Genomic DNA, 18,132 nt, shown 5'->3' with positions numbered 1-18,132 from the left:
CGTATCAGCCTGACTTTTGAAGTTTGAAAGAAATTCTCATCAACTTCTGGAAACTGATCTGCGTTAAAAGCTGTTCAAGAAGTATTATTTAATAACACACAGTTTCTTCACTTCAATAACTGAAATATCTGACTGGCCTCCTGTTCGATAGAAACTCAATAATTAACCAAATGATTCTTTGTTTGCGCATCCTGTGTGAAACACAAATTAAAAGCTAAGGGTTTTTCGCAAAATTATTACGTTACAATCCAGAATGTCAAAGGTAAACTCATGTGGACATTTATGGGGGTATAGCTCAGTGGTAGAGCATTCGACTGCAGATTGAAATGTCCCTAGTTCAAACCTGGGTGCCACCTTGGAAGACGGATGATCATAATTGAGATGATCAAATGAAATAACTTGAGGTTTTCTTCACGCTTTCCTGATTGAATGGAAACTTTTATATCATTTATTTAATGATTTACATCAAATATATAGTGACAAAACAATAATCACACCATAGAATTACTACTGTATCTGTAGCAGATTTGCGCACAATATAGAAAGAACCAGCCAGGTACGATTATCTCAGCGAAAAATGTAAAACCCCGGTCGTGTGTACAATTGCAATCAATACTTAAGAGTCTCATGCTGTTTCGACTGAGGTAGCCAGGCTCCTACAAATCAACGTTGTAATGCAATAATATCTAACATGTCATGGTAAAATGCACATGGATTATCGCTCGCACTATGGTGATAACTACATCGGTGGTTATGAGGTTTTACTGCTAAGATACACATAAGTTATATTGCTATATTTTATTTTTTTACTTTTTATGTAATGCGTTCTAGGATGATAGACTGCATAGTTGTAAACTTATCTCTAGTGATGTAACATTACCACTTTGCAGTAATCAAGTCAAAACTACAGCGGTTATTGTTGCGTTAAAAAAGCGCAAGTTTTGACTGCTTTTCGTTTAAATGACACCAGACGGATGGCCAAACAAATACAACTTGGTAGTGGCACCCTTTGAAGTATACAGACTAGCTAGTTAGCGTGTAAGATTCCTACCGCTCTTCTTCCATTACACATTTTACATAGCAGTACATCAGTCCAGATATTGGCTATTATCGCAAAAGTAAAACAAGGAATGCAATTCCATACAAGGATTAAAATTGTTTAATTGTTTCCACCCAGGAACGAACTGAGGACCTTCAGCGTGTAAAGCCGACGTGATAACCACAACACTATGGAAACATTAACTTTATAAAGATGGCAACAAATTTATTTCGCCAAAATCAACATATCATGTTTATGTCCCGCAACGATATAATCAGGATATAGCTGACCAAATGAAGCCACTTGATGAAAAATAGGCATCAATTATCGACATTTCGCTTCGAGAAATATCAGAGAAAAGAAATCCAATTTTTAAAAAAGATCAATCGATTTTTCAGAGTCAGTTACTCTTAATAAAAATGGAGGGCTAATAGAAATACGGGGTAAAATATAAATATATGGGGGGTATAGCTCAGTGGTAGAGCATCCGACTGCAGATCGAAATGTCCCCGGTTCAACCTCGGATGCCCCCTGTTAAGTTAAACCTAATATAAGGAACGAAATATTATTGGGTTTATTCAGTTAAATTGTTTCATTGATGTGTTTATTGAATTTAAAAATAAGCTCACTCGAAATATTTCTACGTATCAGCCTGACTTTTGAAAGTTTGAAAGAAATTCTCATCAACTTCTGGAAACTGATCTGCGTTAAAAGCTGTTCAAGAAGTATTATTTAATAACACACAGTTTCTTCACTTCAATAACTGAAATATCTGACTGGCCTCCTGTTCGATAGAAACTCAATAATAAGCGGATGGCCAAACAAATACAACTTGGTAGTGGCACCCTTTGAAGTATACAGACAAGCTAGTTAGCGTGTAAGATTCCTACCGCTCTTCTTCCATTACACATTTTACATAGCAGTACATCAGTCCAGATATTGGCTATTATCGCAAAAGTAAAACAAGGAATGCAATTCCATACAAGGATTAAAATTGTTTAATTGTTTCCACCCAGGATCGAACTGAGGACCTTCAGCGTGTAAAGCCGACGTGATAACCACTACACTATGGAAACATTAACTTTATAAAGATGGCAACAAATTTATTTAACCAAAATCAACATATCATGTTTATGTCCCCCAACGATATAATCAGGATATAGCTGACCAAATGAAGCCACTTGATGAAAAATAGGCATCAATTATCGACATTTCGCTTCGAGAAATATCAGAGAAAAGAAATCCAATTTTTAAAAAAGATCAATCGATTTTTCAGAGTCAGTTACTCTTAATAAAAATGGAGGGCTAATAGAAATACGGGGTAAAATATAAATATATGGGGGGTATAGCTCAGTGGTAGAGCATTCGACTGCAGATCGAAATGTCCCCGGTTCAACCCCGGATGCCCCCTGTTAAGTTAAACCTAATATAAGGAACGAAATATTATTGGGTTTATTCAGTTAAATTGTTTCATTGATGTGTTTATTGAATTTAAAAATAAGCTCACTCGATATATTTCTACGTATCAGCCTGACTTTTGAAAGTTTGAAAGAAATTCTCATCAACTTCTGGAAACTGATCTGCGTTAAAAGCTGTTCAAGAAGTATTATTTAATAACACACAGTTTCTTCACTTCAATAACTGAAATATCTGACTGGCCTCCTGTTCGATAGAAACTCAATAATTAACCAAATGATTCTTTGTTTGCGCATCCTGTGTGAAACACAAATTAAAAGCTAAGGGTTTTTCGCAAAATTATTACGTTACAATCCAGAATGTCAAAGGTAAACTCATGTGGACATTTATGGGGGTACAGCTCAGTGGTAGAGCATTCGACTGCAGATCGAAATGTCCCCAGTTCAAACCTGGGTGCCCCCTTGTAAGACGGATGATCATGATTGAAATGATCAAATGAAATAACTTGAAGTTTTCTGCACGCTTTCCTGATTGAATGGAAACTTTTATATCATTTATTTAATGATTTACATCAAATATATAGTGACAAAACAATAATCACACCATAGAATTACTACTGTATCTGTAGCAGATTTGCGCACAATATAGAAAAAACCAACCAGGTACGATTATCTCAGCGAAAAATGTAAAACCCCGGTCGTGTGTACAATTGCAATCAATACTTAAGAGTCTCATGCTGTTTCGACTGAGGTAGCCAGACTCATACAAATCAACGTTGTAATGCAATAGTATCTAATATGTCATGGTAAAATGCACATGGATTATCGCTCGCACTATGGTGATAACTACATCGGTGGTTATGAGGTTTTACTGCTAATATACACATAAGTTATATTGCTATATTTTATTTTTTTACTTTTTATGTAATGCGTTCTAGGATGATAGACTGCATAGTTGTAAACTTATCTCTAGTGATGTAACATTACCACTTTGCAGTAATCAAGTCAAAACTACAGCGGTTATTGTTGCGTTAAAAAAGCGCAAGTTTTGACTGCTTTTCGTTTAAATGACACCAGACGGATAGCCAAACAAATACAACTTGGTAGTGGCACCCTTTTAAGTATACAGACTAGCTAGTTAGCGTGTAAGATTCCTACCGCTCTTCTTCCATTACACATTTTACATAGCAGTACATCAGTCCAGATATTGGCTATTATCGCAAAATGGATTATCGCTCGCACTATGGTGATAACTACATCGGTGGTTATGAGGTTTTACTGCTAATATACACATAAGTTATATTGCTATATTTTATTTTTTTACTTTTTATGTAATGCGTTCTAGGATGATAGACTGCATAGTTGTAAACTTATCTCTAGTGATGTAACATTACCACTTTGCAGTAATCAAGTCAAAACTACAGCGGTTATTGTTGCGTTAAAAAAGCGCAAGTTTTGACTGCTTTTCGTTTAAATGACACCAGACGGATAGCCAAACAAATACAACTTGGTAGTGGCACCCTTTTAAGTATACAGACTAGCTAGTTAGCGTGTAAGATTCCTACCGCTCTTCTTCCATTACACATTTTACATAGCAGTACATCAGTCCAGATATTGGCTATTATCGCAAAATGGATTATCGCTCGCACTATGGTGATAACTACATCGGTGGTTATGAGGTTTTACTGCTAATATACACATAAGTTATATTGCTATATTTTATTTTTTAACTTTTTATGTAATGCGTTCTAGGATGATAGACTGCATAGTTGTAAACTTATCTCTAGTGATGTAACATTACCACTTTGCAGTAATCAAGTCAAAACTACAGCGGTTATTGTTGCGTTAAAAAAGCGCAAGTTTTGACTGCTTTTCGTTTAAATGACACCAGACGGATAGCCAAACAAATACAACTTGGTAGTGGCACCCTTTTAAGTATACAGACTAGCTAGTTAGCGTGTAAGATTCCTACCGCTCTTCTTCCATTACACATTTTACATAGCAGTACATCAGTCCAGATATTGGCTATTATCGCAAAATGGATTATCGCTCGCACTATGGTGATAACTACATCGGTGGTTATGAGGTTTTACTGCTAATATACACATAAGTTTTATTGCTATATTTTATTTTTTTACTTTTTATGTAATGCGTTCTAGGATGATAGACTGCATAGTTGTAAACTTATCTCTAGTGATGTAACATTACCACTTTGCAGTAATCAAGTCAAAACTACAGCGGTTATTGTTGCGTTAAAAAAGCGCAAGTTTTGACTGCTTTTCGTTTAAATGACACCAGACGGATAGCCAAACAAATACAACTTGGTAGTGGCACCCTTTTAAGTATACAGACTAGCTAGTTAGCGTGTAAGATTCCTACCGCTCTTCTTCCATTACACATTTTACATAGCAGTACATCAGTCCAGATATTGGCTATTATCGCAAAAGTAAAACAAGGAATGCAATTCCATACAAAGATTAAAATTGTTAAATGTTTCCACCCAGGATCGAACTGAGGACCTTCAGCGTGTAAAGCCGACGTGATAACCACTACACTATGGAAACATTAACTTTATAAAGATGGCAACAAATTTATTTCGCCAAAATCAACATAACATGTTTATGTCCCCCAACGATATAATCAGGATATAGCTGACCAAATGAAGCCACTTGATGAAAAATAGGCATCAATTATCGACATTTGGCTTCGAGAAATATCAGAGAAAAGAAATCCAATTTTTAAAAAAGATCAATCGATTTTTCAGAGTCAGTTACTCTTAATAAAAATGGAGGGCTAATAGAAATACGGGGTAAAATATAAATATATGGGGGGTATAGCTCAGTGGTAGAGCATTCGACTGCAGATCGAAATGTCCCCGGTTCAACCCCGGATGCCCCCTGTTAAGTTAAACCTAATATAAGGAACGAAATATTATTGGGTTTATTCAGTTAAATTGTTTCATTGATGTGTTTATTGAATTTAAAAATAAGCTCACTCGAAATATTTCTACGTATCAGCCTGACTTTTGAAAGTTTGAAAGAAATTCTCATCAACTTCTGGAAACTGATCTGCGTTAAAAGCTGTTCAAGAAGTATTATTTAATAACACACAGTTTCTTCACTTCAATAACTGAAATATCTGACTGGCCTCCTGTTCGATAGAAACTCAATAGTTAACCAAATGATTCTTTGTTTGCGCATCCTGTGTGAAACACAAATTAAAAGCTAAGGGTTTTTCGCAAAATTATTACGTTACAATCCAGAATGTCAAAGGTAAACTCATGTGGATATTTATGGGGGTATAGCTCAGTGGTAGAGCATTCGACTGCAGATCGAAATGTCCCTAGTTCAAACCTGGGTGCCCCCTTGTAAGACGGATGATCATGATTGAGATGATCAAATGAAATAACTTGAAGTTTTCTGCACGCTTTCCTGATTGAATGGAAACTTTTATATCATTTATTTAATGATTTACATCAAATATATAGTGACAAAACAATAATCACACCATAGAATTACTACTGTATCTGTAGCAGATTTGCGCACAATATAGAAAAAACCAGCCAGGTACGATTATCTCAGCGAAAAATGTAAAACCCCGGTCGTGTGTACAATTGCAATCAATACTTAAGAGTCTCATGCTGTTTCGACTGAGGTAGCCAGACTCATACAAATCAACGTTGTAATGCAATAATATCTAACATGTTATGGTAAAATGCACATGGATTATCGCTCGCACTATGGTGATAACTACATCGGTGGTTATGAGGTTTTACTGCTAAGATACACATAAGTTATATTGCTATATTTTATTTTTTTACTTTTTATGTAATGCGTTCTAGGATGATAGACTGCATAGTTGTAAACTTATCTCTAGTGATGTAACATTACCACTTTGCAGTAATCAAGTCAAAACTACAGCGGTTATTGTTGCGTTAAAAAAGCGCAAGTTTTGACTGCTTTTCGTTTAAATGACACCAGACGGATGGCCAAACAAATACAACTTGTTAGTGGCACCCTTTTAAGTATACAGACTAGCTAGTTAGCGTGTAAGATTCCTACCACTCTTCTTCCATTACATATTTTACATAGCAGTACATCAGTCCTGATATTGGCTATTATCGCAAAAGTAAAACAAAAATGCAATTCCATACAAGGATTAAAATTGTTTAATTGTTTCTACCCAGGATCGAACTGAGGACCTTCAGCGTGTAAAGCCGACGTGATAACCACTACACTATGGAAACATTAACTTTATAAAGATGGCAACAATTTTATTTCGCCAAAATCAACATAACATGTTTATGTCCCCCAACGATATAATCAGGATATAGCTGACCAAATGAAGCCACTTGATGAAAAATAGGCATCAATTATCGACATTTCGCTTCGAGAAATATAAGAGAAAAGAAATTCAATTTTTAAAAAAGATCAATCGATTTTTCAGAGTCAGTTACTCTTAATAAAAATGGAGGGCTAATAGAAATACGGGGTAAAATATAAATATATGAGGGGTATAGCTCAGTGGTAGAGCATTCGACTGCAGATCGAAATGTCCCCGGTTCAACCCCGGATGCCCCCTGTTAAGTTAAACCTAATATAAGGAACGAAATATTATTGGGTTTATTCAGTTAAATTGTTTCATTGATGTGTTTATTGAATTTAAAAATAAGCTCACTTGAAATATTTCTACGTATCAGCCTTACTTTTGAAAGTTTGAAAGAAATTCTCATCAACTTCTGGAAACTGATCTGCGTTAAAAGCTGTTCAAGAAGTATTATTTAATAACACTCAGTTTCTTCACTTCAATAACTGAAATATCTGACTGGCCTCCTGTTCGATAGAAACTCAATAATTAACCAAATGATTCTTTGTTTGCGCATCCTGTGTGAAACACAAATTAAAAGCTAAGGGTTTTTCGCAAAATTAATAAGTTACAATCCAGAATGTCAAAGGTAAACTCATGTGGACATTTATGGGGGTATAGCTCAGTGGTAGAGCATTCGACTGCAGATCGAAATGTCCCCAGTTCAAACCTGGGTGCCCCCTTGTAAGACGGATGATCATGATTGAGATGATCAAATGAAATAACTTGAAGTTTTCTTCACGCTTTCCTGATTGAATGGAAACTTTTATATCATTTATTTAATGATTTACATCAAATATATAGTGACAAAACAATAATCACACCATAGAATTACTACTGTATCTGTAGCAGATTAGCGTACAATAAAGAAAGAACCAGCCAGGTACGATTATCTCAGCGAAAAATGTAAAACCCCGGTCGTGTGTACAATTGCAATCAATACTTAAGAGTCTCATGCTTTTTCGACTGAGGTAGCCAGACTCATACAAATCAACGTTGTAATGCAATAGTATCTAATATGTCATGGTAAAATGCACATGGATTATCGCTCGTACTATGGTGATAACTACATCGGTGGTTATGAGGTTTTACTGCTAAGATACACATAAGTTATATTGCTATATTTTATTTTTTTACTTTTTATGTAATGCGTTCTAGGATGATAGACTGCATAGTTGTAAACTTATCTCTAGTGATGTAACATTACCACTTTGCAGTAATCAAGTCAAAACTACAGCGGTTATTGTTGCGTTAAAAAAGCGCAAGTTTTGACAGCTTTTCATTTAAATGACACCAGACGGATAGCCAAACAAATACAACTTGGTAGTGGCACCCTTTTAAGTATACAGACTAGCTAGTTAGCGTGTAAGATTCCTACCGCTCTTCTTCCATTACACATTTTACATAGCAGTACATCAGTCCAGATATTGGCTATTATCGCAAAAGTAAAACAAGGAATGCAATTCCATACAAGGATTAAAATTGTTTAATTGTTTCCACTCAGGAACGAACTGAGGACCTTCAGCGTGTATAGCCGACGTGATAACCACTACACTATGGAAACATTAACTTTATAAAGATGGCAACAAATTTATTTCGCCAAAATCAACATAACATGTTTATGTCCCCCAACGATATAATCAGGATATAGCTGACCAAATGAAGCCACTTGATGAAAAATAGGCATCAATTATCGACATTTCGCTTCGAGAAATATCAGAGAAAAGAAATCCAATTTTTAAAAAAGATCAATCGATTTTTCAGAGTAAGTTACTCTTAATAAAAATGGAGGGCTAATAGAAATACGGGGTAAAATATAAATATATGGGGGGTATAGCTCAGTGGTAGAGCATTCGACTGCAGATCGAAATGTCCCCGGTTCAACCCCGGATGCCCCCTGTTAAGTTAAACCTAATATAAGGAACGAAATATTATTGGGTTTATTCAGTTAAATTGTTTCATTGATGTGTTTATTGAATTTAAAAATAAGCTCACTCGAAATATTTCTACGTATCAGCCTGACTTTTGAAAGTTTGAAAGAAATTCTCATCAACTTCTGGAAAGTGATCTGCGTTAAAGCTGTTCAAGAAGTATTATTTAATAATAACACACAGTTTCTTCACTTCAATAACTGAAATATCTCACTGGCCTCCTGTTCGATAGAAACTCAATAATTAACCAAATGATTCTTTGTTTGCGCATACTGTGTGAAACACAAATTAAAAGCTAAGGGTTTTTCGCAAAATTATTACGTTACAATCCAGAATGTCAAAGGTAAACTCATGTGGACATTTATGGGGGTATGGCTCAGTGGTAGAGCATCCGACTGCAGATCGAAATGTCCCCAGTTCAAACCTGGGTACCCCCTTGTAAGACGGATGATCATAATTGAGATGATCAAATGAAATAACTTGAGGTTTTCTGCACGCTTTCCTGATTGAATGGAAACTTTTATATCATTTATTTAATGATTTACATCAAATATATAGTGACAAAACAATAATCACACCATAGAATTACTACTGTATCTGTAGCAGATTTGCGCACAATATAGAAAGAACCAGCCAGGTACGATTATCTCAGCGAAAAATGTAAAACCCCGGTCGTGTGTACAATTGCAATCAACACTTAAGAGTCTCATGCTGTTTCGACTGAGGTAGCCAGGCTCCTACAAATCAACGTTGTAATGCAATAATATCTAACATGTCATGGTAAAATGCACATGGATTATCGCTCGCACTATGGTGATAACTACATCGGTGGTTATGAGGTTTTACTGCTAAGATACACATAAGTTATATTGCTATATTTTATTTTTTTTACTTTTTTTGTAATGCGTTCTAGGATGATAGACTGAATAGTTGTAAACTTATCTCTAGTGATGTAACATTACCACTTTGCAGTAATCAAGTCAAAACTACAGCGGTTATTGTTGCGTTAAAAAAGCGCAAGTTTTGACTGCTTTTCGTTTAAATGACACCAGACGGATGGCCAAACAAATACAACTTGTTAGTGGCACCCTTTTAAGTATACAGACTAGCTAGTTAGCGTGTAAGATTCCTACCGCTCTTCTTCCATTACACATTTTACATAGCAGTACATCAGTCCTGATATTGGCTATTATCGCAAAAGTAAAACAAGGAATGCAATTCCATACAAGGATTAAAATTGTTTAATTGTTTCCACCCAGGATCGAACTGAGGACCTTCAGCGTGTAAAGCCGACGTGATAACCACTACACTATGGAAACATTAACTTTATAAAGATGGCAACAAATTTATTTCGCCAAAATCAACATAACATGTTTATGTCCCCCAACGATATAATCAGGATATAGCTGACCTAATGAAGCCACTTGATGAAAAATAGGCATCAATTATCGACATTTCGCTTCGAGAAATATCAGAGAAAAGAAATCCAATTTTTAAAAAAGATCAATCGATTTTTCAGAGTCAGTTACTCTTAATAAAAATGGAGGGCTAATAGAAATACGGGGTAAAATATAAATATATGGGGGGTATAGCTCAGTGGTAGAGCATTCGACTGCAGATCGAAATGTCCTCGGTTCAACCCCGGATGCCCCCTGTTAAGTTAAACCTAATAAAGGGACGAAATATTATTGGGTTTATTCAGTTAAATTGATTCATTGATGTGTTTATTGAATTTAAAAATAAGCTCACTCGAAATATTTCTACGTATCAGCCTGACTTTTGAAAGTTTGAAAGAAATTCTCATCAACTTCTGGAAACTGATCTGCGTTAAAGCTGTTCAAGAAGTATTATTTAATAATAACACACAGTTTCTTCACTTCAATAACTGAAATATCTCACTGGCCTCCTGTTCGATAGAAACTCAATAATTAACCAAATGATTCTTTGTTTGCGCATCCTGCGTGAAACACAAATTAAAAGCTAAGGGTTTTTCGCAAAATTATTACGTTACAATCCAGAATGTCAAAGGTAAACTCATGTGGACATTTATGGGGGTATAGCTCAGTGGTAGAGCATTCGACTGCAGATCGAAATGTCCCCAGTTCAAACCTGGGTGCCCCCTTGTAAGACGGATGATCATAATTGAGATGATCAAATGAAATAACTTGAGGTTTTCTGCACGCTTTCCTGATTGAATGGAAACTTTTATATCATTTATTTAATGATTTACATCAAATATATAGTGACAAAACAATAATCACACCATAGAATTACTACTGTATCTGTAGCAGATTTGCGCACAATATAGAAAGAACCAGCCAGGTACGATTATCTCAGCGAAAAATGTAAAACCCCGGTCGTGTGTACCATTGCAATCAATACTTAAGAGTCTCATGCTGTTTCGACTGAGGTAGCCAGGCTTCTACAAATCAACGTTTTAATGCAATAATATCTAACATGTCATGGTAAAATGCACATGGATTATCGCTCGCACTATGGTGATAACTACATCGGTGGTTATGAGGTTTTACTGCTAAGATACACATAATTATATTGCTATATTTTATTTTTTTACTTTTTATGTAATGCGTTCTAGGATGATAGACTGCATAGTTGTAAACTTATCTCTAGTGATGTAACATTACCACTTTGCAGTAATCAAGTCAAAACTACAGCGGTTATTGTTGCGTTAAAAAAGCGCAAGTTTTGACTGCTTTTCGTTTAAATGACACCAGACGGATGGCCAAACAAATACAACTTGTTAGTGGCACCCTTTTAAGTATACAGACTAGCTAGTTAGCGTGTAAGATTCCTACCGCTCTTCTTCCATTACACATTTTACATAGCAGTACATCAGTCCTGATATTGGCTATTATCGCAAAAGTAAAACAAGGAATGCAATTCCATACAAGGATTAAAATTGTTTAATTGTTTCCACCCAGGATCGAACTGAGGACCTTCAGCGTGTAAAGCCGACGTGATAACCACTACACTATGGAAACATTAACTTTATAAAGATGGCAACAAATTTATTTCGCCAAAATCAACATAACATGTTTATGTCCCCCAACGATATTATCAGGATATAGCTGACCTAATGAAGCCACTTGATGAAAAATAGGCATCAATTATCGACATTTCGCTTCGAGAAATATCAGAGAAAAGAAATCCAATTTTTAAAAAAGATCAATCGATTTTTCAGAGTCAGTTACTCTTAATAAAAATGGAGGGCTAATAGAAATACGGGGTAAAATATAAATATATGGGGGGTATAGCTCAGTGGTAGAGCATTCGACTGCAGATCGAAATGTCCCCGGTTCAACCCCGGATGCCCCCTGTTAAGTTAAACCTAATAAAGGGACGAAATATTATTGGGTTTATTCAGTTAAATTGATTCATTGATGTGTTTATTGAATTTAAAAATAAGCTCACTCGAAATATTTCTACGTATCAGCCTGACTTTTGAAAGTTTGAAAGAAATTCTCATCAACTTCTGGAAACTGATCTGCGTTAAAGCTGTTCAAGAAGTATTATTTAATAATAACACACAGTTTCTTCACTTCAATAACTGAAATATCTCACTGGCCTCCTGTTCGATAGAAACTCAATAATTAACCAAATGATTCTTTGTTTGCGCATCCTGCGTGAAACACAAATTAAAAGCTAAGGGTTTTTCGCAAAATTATTACGTTACAATCCAGAATGTCAAAGGTAAACTCATGTGGACATTTATGGGGGTATAGCTCAGTGGTAGAGCATTCGACTGCAGATCGAAATGTCCCCAGTTCAAACCTGGGTGCCCCCTTGTAAGACGGATGATCATAATTGAGATGATCAAATGAAATAACTTGAGGTTTTCTGCACGCTTTCCTGATTGAATGGAAACTTTTATATCATTTATTTAATGATTTACATCAAATATATAGTGACAAAACAATAATCACACCATAGAATTACTACTGTATCTGTAGCAGATTTGCGCACAATATAGAAAGAACCAGCCAGGTACGATTATCTCAGCGAAAAATGTAAAACCCCGGTCGTGTGTACCATTGCAATCAACACTTAAGAGTCTCATGCTGTTTCGACTGAGGTAGCCAGGCTCCTACAAATCAACGTTGTAATGCAATAATATCTAACATGTCATGGTAAAATGCACATGGATTATCGCTCGCACTATGGTGATAACTACATCGGTGGTTATGAGGTTTTACTGCTAAGATACACATAAGTTATATTGCTATATTTTATTTTTTTTACTTTTTTTGTAATGCGTTCTAGGATGATAGACTGAATAGTTGTAAACTTATCTCTAGTGATGTAACATTAACACTTTGCAGTAATCAAGTCAAAACTACAGCGGTTATTGTTGCGTTAAAAAAGCGCAAGTTTTGACTGCTTTTCGTTTAAATGACACCAGACGGATGGCCAAACAAATACAACTTGTTAGTGGCACCCTTTTAAGTATACAGACTAGCTAGTTAGCGTGTAAGATTCCTACCGCTCTTCTTCCATTACACATTTTACATAGCAGTACATCAGTCCGGATATTGGCTATTATCGCAAAAGTAAAACAAGGAATGCAATTCCATACAAGGATTAAAATTGTTTAATTGTTTCCACCCAGGATCGAACTGAGGACCTTCAGCGTGTAAAGCCGACGTGATAACCACTACACTATGAAAACATTAACTATATAAAGATGACAACAAATTTATTTCGCCAAAATCAACATAACATGTTTATGTCCCCCAACGATATAATCAGGATATAGCTGACCAAATGAAGCCACTTGATGAAAAATAGGCATCAATTATCGACATTTCGCTTCGAGAAATATCAGAGAAAAGAAATCCAATTTTTAAAAAAGATCAATCGATTTTTCAGAGTCAGTTACTCTTAATAAAAATGGAGGGCTAATAGAAATACGGGGTAAAATATAAATATATGGGGGGTATAGCTCAGTGGTAGAGCATTCGACTGCAGATCGAAATGTCCCCGGTTCAACCCCGGATGCCCCCTGTTAAGTTAAACCTAATATAAGGAACGAAATATTATTGGGTTTATCCAGTTAAATTGTTTCATTGATGTGTTTATTGAATTTAAAAATAAGCTCACTCGAAATATTTCTACGTATCAGCCTGACTTTTGAAAGTTTGAAAGAAATTCTCATCAACTTCTGGAAAGTGATCTGCGTTAAAGCTGTTCAAGAAGTATTATTATATAATAACACACAGTTTCTTCACTTCAATAACTGAAATATCTCACTGGCCTCCTGTTCGATAGAAACTCAATAATTAACCAAATGATTCTTTGTTTGCGCATCCTGTGTGAAACACAAATTAAAAGCTAAGGGTTTTTCGCAAAATTATTACGTTACAATCCAGAATGTCAAAGGTAAACTCATGTGGACATTTATGGGGGTACAGCTCAGTGGTAGAGCATTCGACTGCAGATCGAAATGTCCCCAGTTCAAACCTGGGTGCCCCCTTGTAAGACGGATGATCATAATTGAGATGATCAAATGAAAAAACTTGAGGTTTTCTGCACGCTTTCCTGATTGAATGGAAACTTTTATATCATTTATTTAATGATTTACATCAAATATATAGTGACAAAACAATAATCACACCATAGAATTACTACTGTATCTGTAGCAGATTTGCGCACAATATAGAAAGAACCAGCCAGGTACGATTATCTCAGCGAAAAATGTAAAACCCCGGTCGTGTGTACCATTGCAATCAATACTTAAGAGTCTCATGCTGTTTCGACTGAGGTAGCCAGGCTTCTACAAATCAACGTTTTAATGCAATAATATCTAACATGTCATGGTAAAATGCACATGGATTATCGCTCGCACTATGGTGATAACTACATCGGTGGTTATGAGGTTTTACTGCTAAGATACACATAATTATATTGCTATATTTTATTTTTTTACTTTTTATGTAATGCGTTCTAGGATGATAGACTGCATAGTTGTAAACTTATCTCTAGTGATGTAACATTACCACTTTGCAGTAATCAAGTCAAAACTACAGCGGTTATTGTTGCGTTAAAAAAGCGCAAGTTTTGACTGCTTTTCGTTTAAATGACACCAGACGGATGGCCAAACAAATACAACTTGTTAGTGGCCCCCTTTTAAGTATACAGACTAGCTAGTTAGCGTGTAAGATTCCTACCGCTCTTCTTCCATTACACATTTTACATAGCAGTACATCAGTCCGGATATTGGCTATTATCGCAAAAGTAAAACAAGGAATGCAATTCCATACAAGGATTAAAATTGTTTAATTGTTTCCACCCAGGATCGAACTGAGGACCTTCAGCGTGTAAAGCCGACGTGATAACCACTACACTATGAAAACATTAACTATATAAAGATGACAACAAATTTATTTCGCCAAAATCAACATAACATGTTTATGTCCCCCAACGATATAATCAGGATATAGCTGACCAAATGAAGCCACTTGATGAAAAATAGGCATCAATTATCGACATTTCGCTTCGAGAAATATCAGAGAAAAGAAATCCAATTTTTAAAAAAGATCAATCGATTTTTCAGAGTCAGTTACTCTTAATAAAAATGGAGGGCTAATAGAAATACGGGGTAAAATATAAATATATGGGGGGTATAGCTCAGTGGTAGAGCATTCGACTGCAGATCGAAATGTCCCCGGTTCAACCCCGGATGCCCCCTGTTAAGTTAAACCTAATATAAGGAACGAAATATTATTGGGTTTATTCAGTTAAATTGTTTCATTGATGTGTTTATTGAATTTAAAAATTAGCTCACTCGAAATATTTCTACGTATCAGCCTGACTTTGAAAGTTTGAAAGAAATTCTCATCAACTTATGGAAACTGATCTGCGTTAAAGCTGTTCAAGAAGTATTATTTAATAATAACACACAGTTTCTTCTCTTCAATAAATGAAATATCTGACTGGCCTCCTGTTCGATAGAAACTCAATAATTAACCAAATGATTCTTTTTTTGCGCATCCTGTGTGAAACACAAATAAAAAGCTAAGGGTTTTTCGCAAAATTAATACGTTACAATCCAGAATGTCAAAGGTAAACTCATGTGGACATTTATGGGGGTATAGCTCAGTGGTAGAGCATTCGACTGCAGATCGAAATGTCCCCAGTTCAAACCTGGGTGCTCCTTTTTAAGACGGATGATCATGATTGAGATGATCAATTGAAACAACTTAAGGTTTTGTGCACGCTTTCCTGATTGAATGGAAACTTTTATATCATTTATTTAATGATTTACATCAAATATATAGTGACAAAACAATAATCACACCATAGAATTACTACTGTATATGTAGCAGATTTGCGCACAATATAGAAAGAACCAGCCAGGTACGATTATCTCAGCGAAAAATGTAAAACCCCGGTCGTGTGTACAATTGCAATCAATACTTAAGAGTCTCATGCTGTTTCGACTGAGGTAGCCAGGCTTCTACAAATCAACGTTGTAATGCAATAATATCTAACATGTCATGGTAAAATGCACATGGATTATCGCTCGCACTATGGTGATAACTACATCGGTGGTTATGAGGTTTTACTGCTAAGATACACATAATTATATTGCTATATTTTATTTGTTTACTTTTTATGTAATGCGTGCTAGGATGATAGACTGCATAGTTGTAAACTTATCTCTAGTGATGTAACATTACCACTTTGCAGTAATCAAGTCAAAACTACAGCGGTTATTATTGCGTTAAAAAAGCGCAAATTCTGACTGCTTTTCGTTTAAATGACACCAGACGGATTGCCAAACAAATACAACTTGGTAGTGGCACCCTTTTAAGTATACATACTAGCTAGTTAGCGTGTAAGATTCCTACCGCTCTTCTTCCATTACACATTTTACATAGCAGTACATCAGTCCAGATATTGGCTATTATCGCAAAAGTAAAACAAGGAATGCAATTCCATACAAGGATTAAAATTGTTTAATTGTTTCCACCCAGGATCCACCCAGGATCGAACTGAGAACCTTCAGCGTGTAAAGCCGTCATGATAACCACTACTCTATTGAAACATTAACTTTTTAAAGATGGCAACAAATTTATTTCGCCAAAATCAACATAACATGTTTATGACCCCCAACGATATAATCAGGATATAGCTGACGAAATGAAGCCACTTGATGAAAAATAGGCATCAATTATCGACATTTCGCTTCGAGAAATATCAGAGAAAAGAAATCCAATTTTTAAAAAAGATCAATCAATTTTTCAGAGTCAGTTACTCTTAACAAGATTCCTTCGGGAATGTCCTTCGGGAATTTTTTTAAACGTTAATTAGACAGAAAATCAAGGTTCAATATTAGAAAGTAAATAGTTTACATACTATTATGTTTCGAAAATTCTGTTTCCCTTTATTTTCTTAAATGATTTAATTCTTATTAACTAATTGACTAATAATCTGTCAATGTTATAAGTGGTGCGACTTAGGTGTGGCGGAGGCTTCGCCTTGCAACCCCACGTCACACTTCATGTATAGATTAAGTTAAAGTAACACTTATTACTATAGTAACAATACAATTATATCATGCGGTAAAATGTTGCATTACATGAGTCTTGGCTAATAGATAGCGAGCTACCATCATACCCATTTTTTCCCTTCCAACAATATATGAATGATGGTCTAATGGTCGTCAACCCAGGCTGCCATTCGCATGGTTCGCGGTTCGAATCTCGATCAAGTCGGAAAGGAAAACTAAGTTTGTAATTTTTGAAAAATTCCTTTTAATAAGTTTTCGGAGGTAAATGGAAGTGGAAGATCGGTGGTAACCCTTCACGACCGCAAGAAGATCTTGATGACCGAGAAGAGGACAGAAGAAGAAGGGGGGCCCTTTATTAAAATGAAGATAAAAAATAGTAAACAAAAAGAGGTAATAATAAAACAAAAAGGGTTAAAAAAATAAGAGTGGGAAAATACAAAGTAAAAAGAAGAATAAAGACGAAATCGAAATCGAACATAAAAACCAAATCAAATAATTAATACTCTCTACTCCCATAGCAGAAAACTCGTCTTGCTAGGGAAGATCCAAATTTTTTTTTCTTTTTGTTTACACTGCTGAGCATGCACTGACAGTTGGAAGGTTACGCAAAAAAAGCGAATTCACTAACTAGGATTCGGCAACCAGCTAAGGTAACAAATACGCAAATTAAATGTCTAAAACAGTAATAAACACAAATGAAAACCCCGTTACGACATGTATCAAATTTTTAAAGAATTATGTACAAAATTTGGTGACGATTGGTCATTCAGGGAAGAAACGTATAAAGGATAACTAAATGGACATTAAACCATCTGAATTTCACTACTAGCTACTACTACCCTACCCCCTATA

The 18,132-nt window shown here is 35.4% G+C and overlaps 24 non-coding genes across 24 annotated transcripts; 17 read left to right on the top strand and 7 right to left on the bottom strand.

Annotated features, from left to right (window-relative positions):
* The first annotated feature begins 284 nt into the window (after positions 1-284).
* Trnac-gca lies at positions 285-356 on the top strand. The gene has a single exon. It is a non-coding gene; the product is annotated as a tRNA-Cys (tRNA).
* Positions 357-2,042: 1,686 nt separating this feature from the next.
* Trnav-uac lies at positions 2,043-2,115 on the bottom strand. The gene has a single exon. It is a non-coding gene; the product is annotated as a tRNA-Val (tRNA).
* A 263-nt stretch (positions 2,116-2,378) lies between these two features.
* Positions 2,379-2,450, top strand: Trnac-gca. Its single transcript has one exon. It is a non-coding gene; the product is annotated as a tRNA-Cys (tRNA).
* A 395-nt stretch (positions 2,451-2,845) lies between these two features.
* On the top strand, positions 2,846-2,917 carry Trnac-gca. The gene has a single exon. It is a non-coding gene; the product is annotated as a tRNA-Cys (tRNA).
* Positions 2,918-4,945: 2,028 nt separating this feature from the next.
* On the bottom strand, positions 4,946-5,018 carry Trnav-uac. The gene has a single exon. It is a non-coding gene; the product is annotated as a tRNA-Val (tRNA).
* A 263-nt stretch (positions 5,019-5,281) lies between these two features.
* On the top strand, positions 5,282-5,353 carry Trnac-gca. The gene has a single exon. It is a non-coding gene; the product is annotated as a tRNA-Cys (tRNA).
* Positions 5,354-5,748: 395 nt separating this feature from the next.
* Positions 5,749-5,820, top strand: Trnac-gca. The gene has a single exon. It is a non-coding gene; the product is annotated as a tRNA-Cys (tRNA).
* Positions 5,821-6,627: 807 nt separating this feature from the next.
* On the bottom strand, positions 6,628-6,700 carry Trnav-uac. Its single transcript has one exon. It is a non-coding gene; the product is annotated as a tRNA-Val (tRNA).
* A 263-nt stretch (positions 6,701-6,963) lies between these two features.
* On the top strand, positions 6,964-7,035 carry Trnac-gca. Its single transcript has one exon. It is a non-coding gene; the product is annotated as a tRNA-Cys (tRNA).
* Positions 7,036-7,430: 395 nt separating this feature from the next.
* Trnac-gca lies at positions 7,431-7,502 on the top strand. Its single transcript has one exon. It is a non-coding gene; the product is annotated as a tRNA-Cys (tRNA).
* Positions 7,503-8,646: 1,144 nt separating this feature from the next.
* Trnac-gca lies at positions 8,647-8,718 on the top strand. Its single transcript has one exon. It is a non-coding gene; the product is annotated as a tRNA-Cys (tRNA).
* A 397-nt stretch (positions 8,719-9,115) lies between these two features.
* Positions 9,116-9,187, top strand: Trnac-gca. Its single transcript has one exon. It is a non-coding gene; the product is annotated as a tRNA-Cys (tRNA).
* Positions 9,188-9,996: 809 nt separating this feature from the next.
* Positions 9,997-10,069, bottom strand: Trnav-uac. The gene has a single exon. It is a non-coding gene; the product is annotated as a tRNA-Val (tRNA).
* Positions 10,070-10,332: 263 nt separating this feature from the next.
* Positions 10,333-10,404, top strand: Trnac-gca. Its single transcript has one exon. It is a non-coding gene; the product is annotated as a tRNA-Cys (tRNA).
* A 396-nt stretch (positions 10,405-10,800) lies between these two features.
* On the top strand, positions 10,801-10,872 carry Trnac-gca. Its single transcript has one exon. It is a non-coding gene; the product is annotated as a tRNA-Cys (tRNA).
* An 807-nt stretch (positions 10,873-11,679) lies between these two features.
* On the bottom strand, positions 11,680-11,752 carry Trnav-uac. Its single transcript has one exon. It is a non-coding gene; the product is annotated as a tRNA-Val (tRNA).
* A 263-nt stretch (positions 11,753-12,015) lies between these two features.
* Trnac-gca lies at positions 12,016-12,087 on the top strand. The gene has a single exon. It is a non-coding gene; the product is annotated as a tRNA-Cys (tRNA).
* Positions 12,088-12,483: 396 nt separating this feature from the next.
* Positions 12,484-12,555, top strand: Trnac-gca. The gene has a single exon. It is a non-coding gene; the product is annotated as a tRNA-Cys (tRNA).
* Positions 12,556-13,364: 809 nt separating this feature from the next.
* On the bottom strand, positions 13,365-13,437 carry Trnav-uac. Its single transcript has one exon. It is a non-coding gene; the product is annotated as a tRNA-Val (tRNA).
* Positions 13,438-13,700: 263 nt separating this feature from the next.
* Trnac-gca lies at positions 13,701-13,772 on the top strand. The gene has a single exon. It is a non-coding gene; the product is annotated as a tRNA-Cys (tRNA).
* Positions 13,773-14,169: 397 nt separating this feature from the next.
* On the top strand, positions 14,170-14,241 carry Trnac-gca. The gene has a single exon. It is a non-coding gene; the product is annotated as a tRNA-Cys (tRNA).
* An 807-nt stretch (positions 14,242-15,048) lies between these two features.
* Positions 15,049-15,121, bottom strand: Trnav-uac. Its single transcript has one exon. It is a non-coding gene; the product is annotated as a tRNA-Val (tRNA).
* Positions 15,122-15,384: 263 nt separating this feature from the next.
* Trnac-gca lies at positions 15,385-15,456 on the top strand. The gene has a single exon. It is a non-coding gene; the product is annotated as a tRNA-Cys (tRNA).
* A 396-nt stretch (positions 15,457-15,852) lies between these two features.
* Positions 15,853-15,924, top strand: Trnac-gca. The gene has a single exon. It is a non-coding gene; the product is annotated as a tRNA-Cys (tRNA).
* The last annotated feature ends 2,208 nt before the right edge of the window (positions 15,925-18,132 follow it).

The sequence above is a fragment of the Daphnia pulicaria genome, chromosome 6 (genome assembly GCF_021234035.1).
Source record: "Daphnia pulicaria isolate SC F1-1A chromosome 6, SC_F0-13Bv2, whole genome shotgun sequence".
NCBI classification, from domain to species: domain Eukaryota; kingdom Metazoa; phylum Arthropoda; class Branchiopoda; order Diplostraca; family Daphniidae; genus Daphnia; species Daphnia pulicaria.
This window is presented reverse-complemented; position numbering and strand designations above follow the sequence as displayed.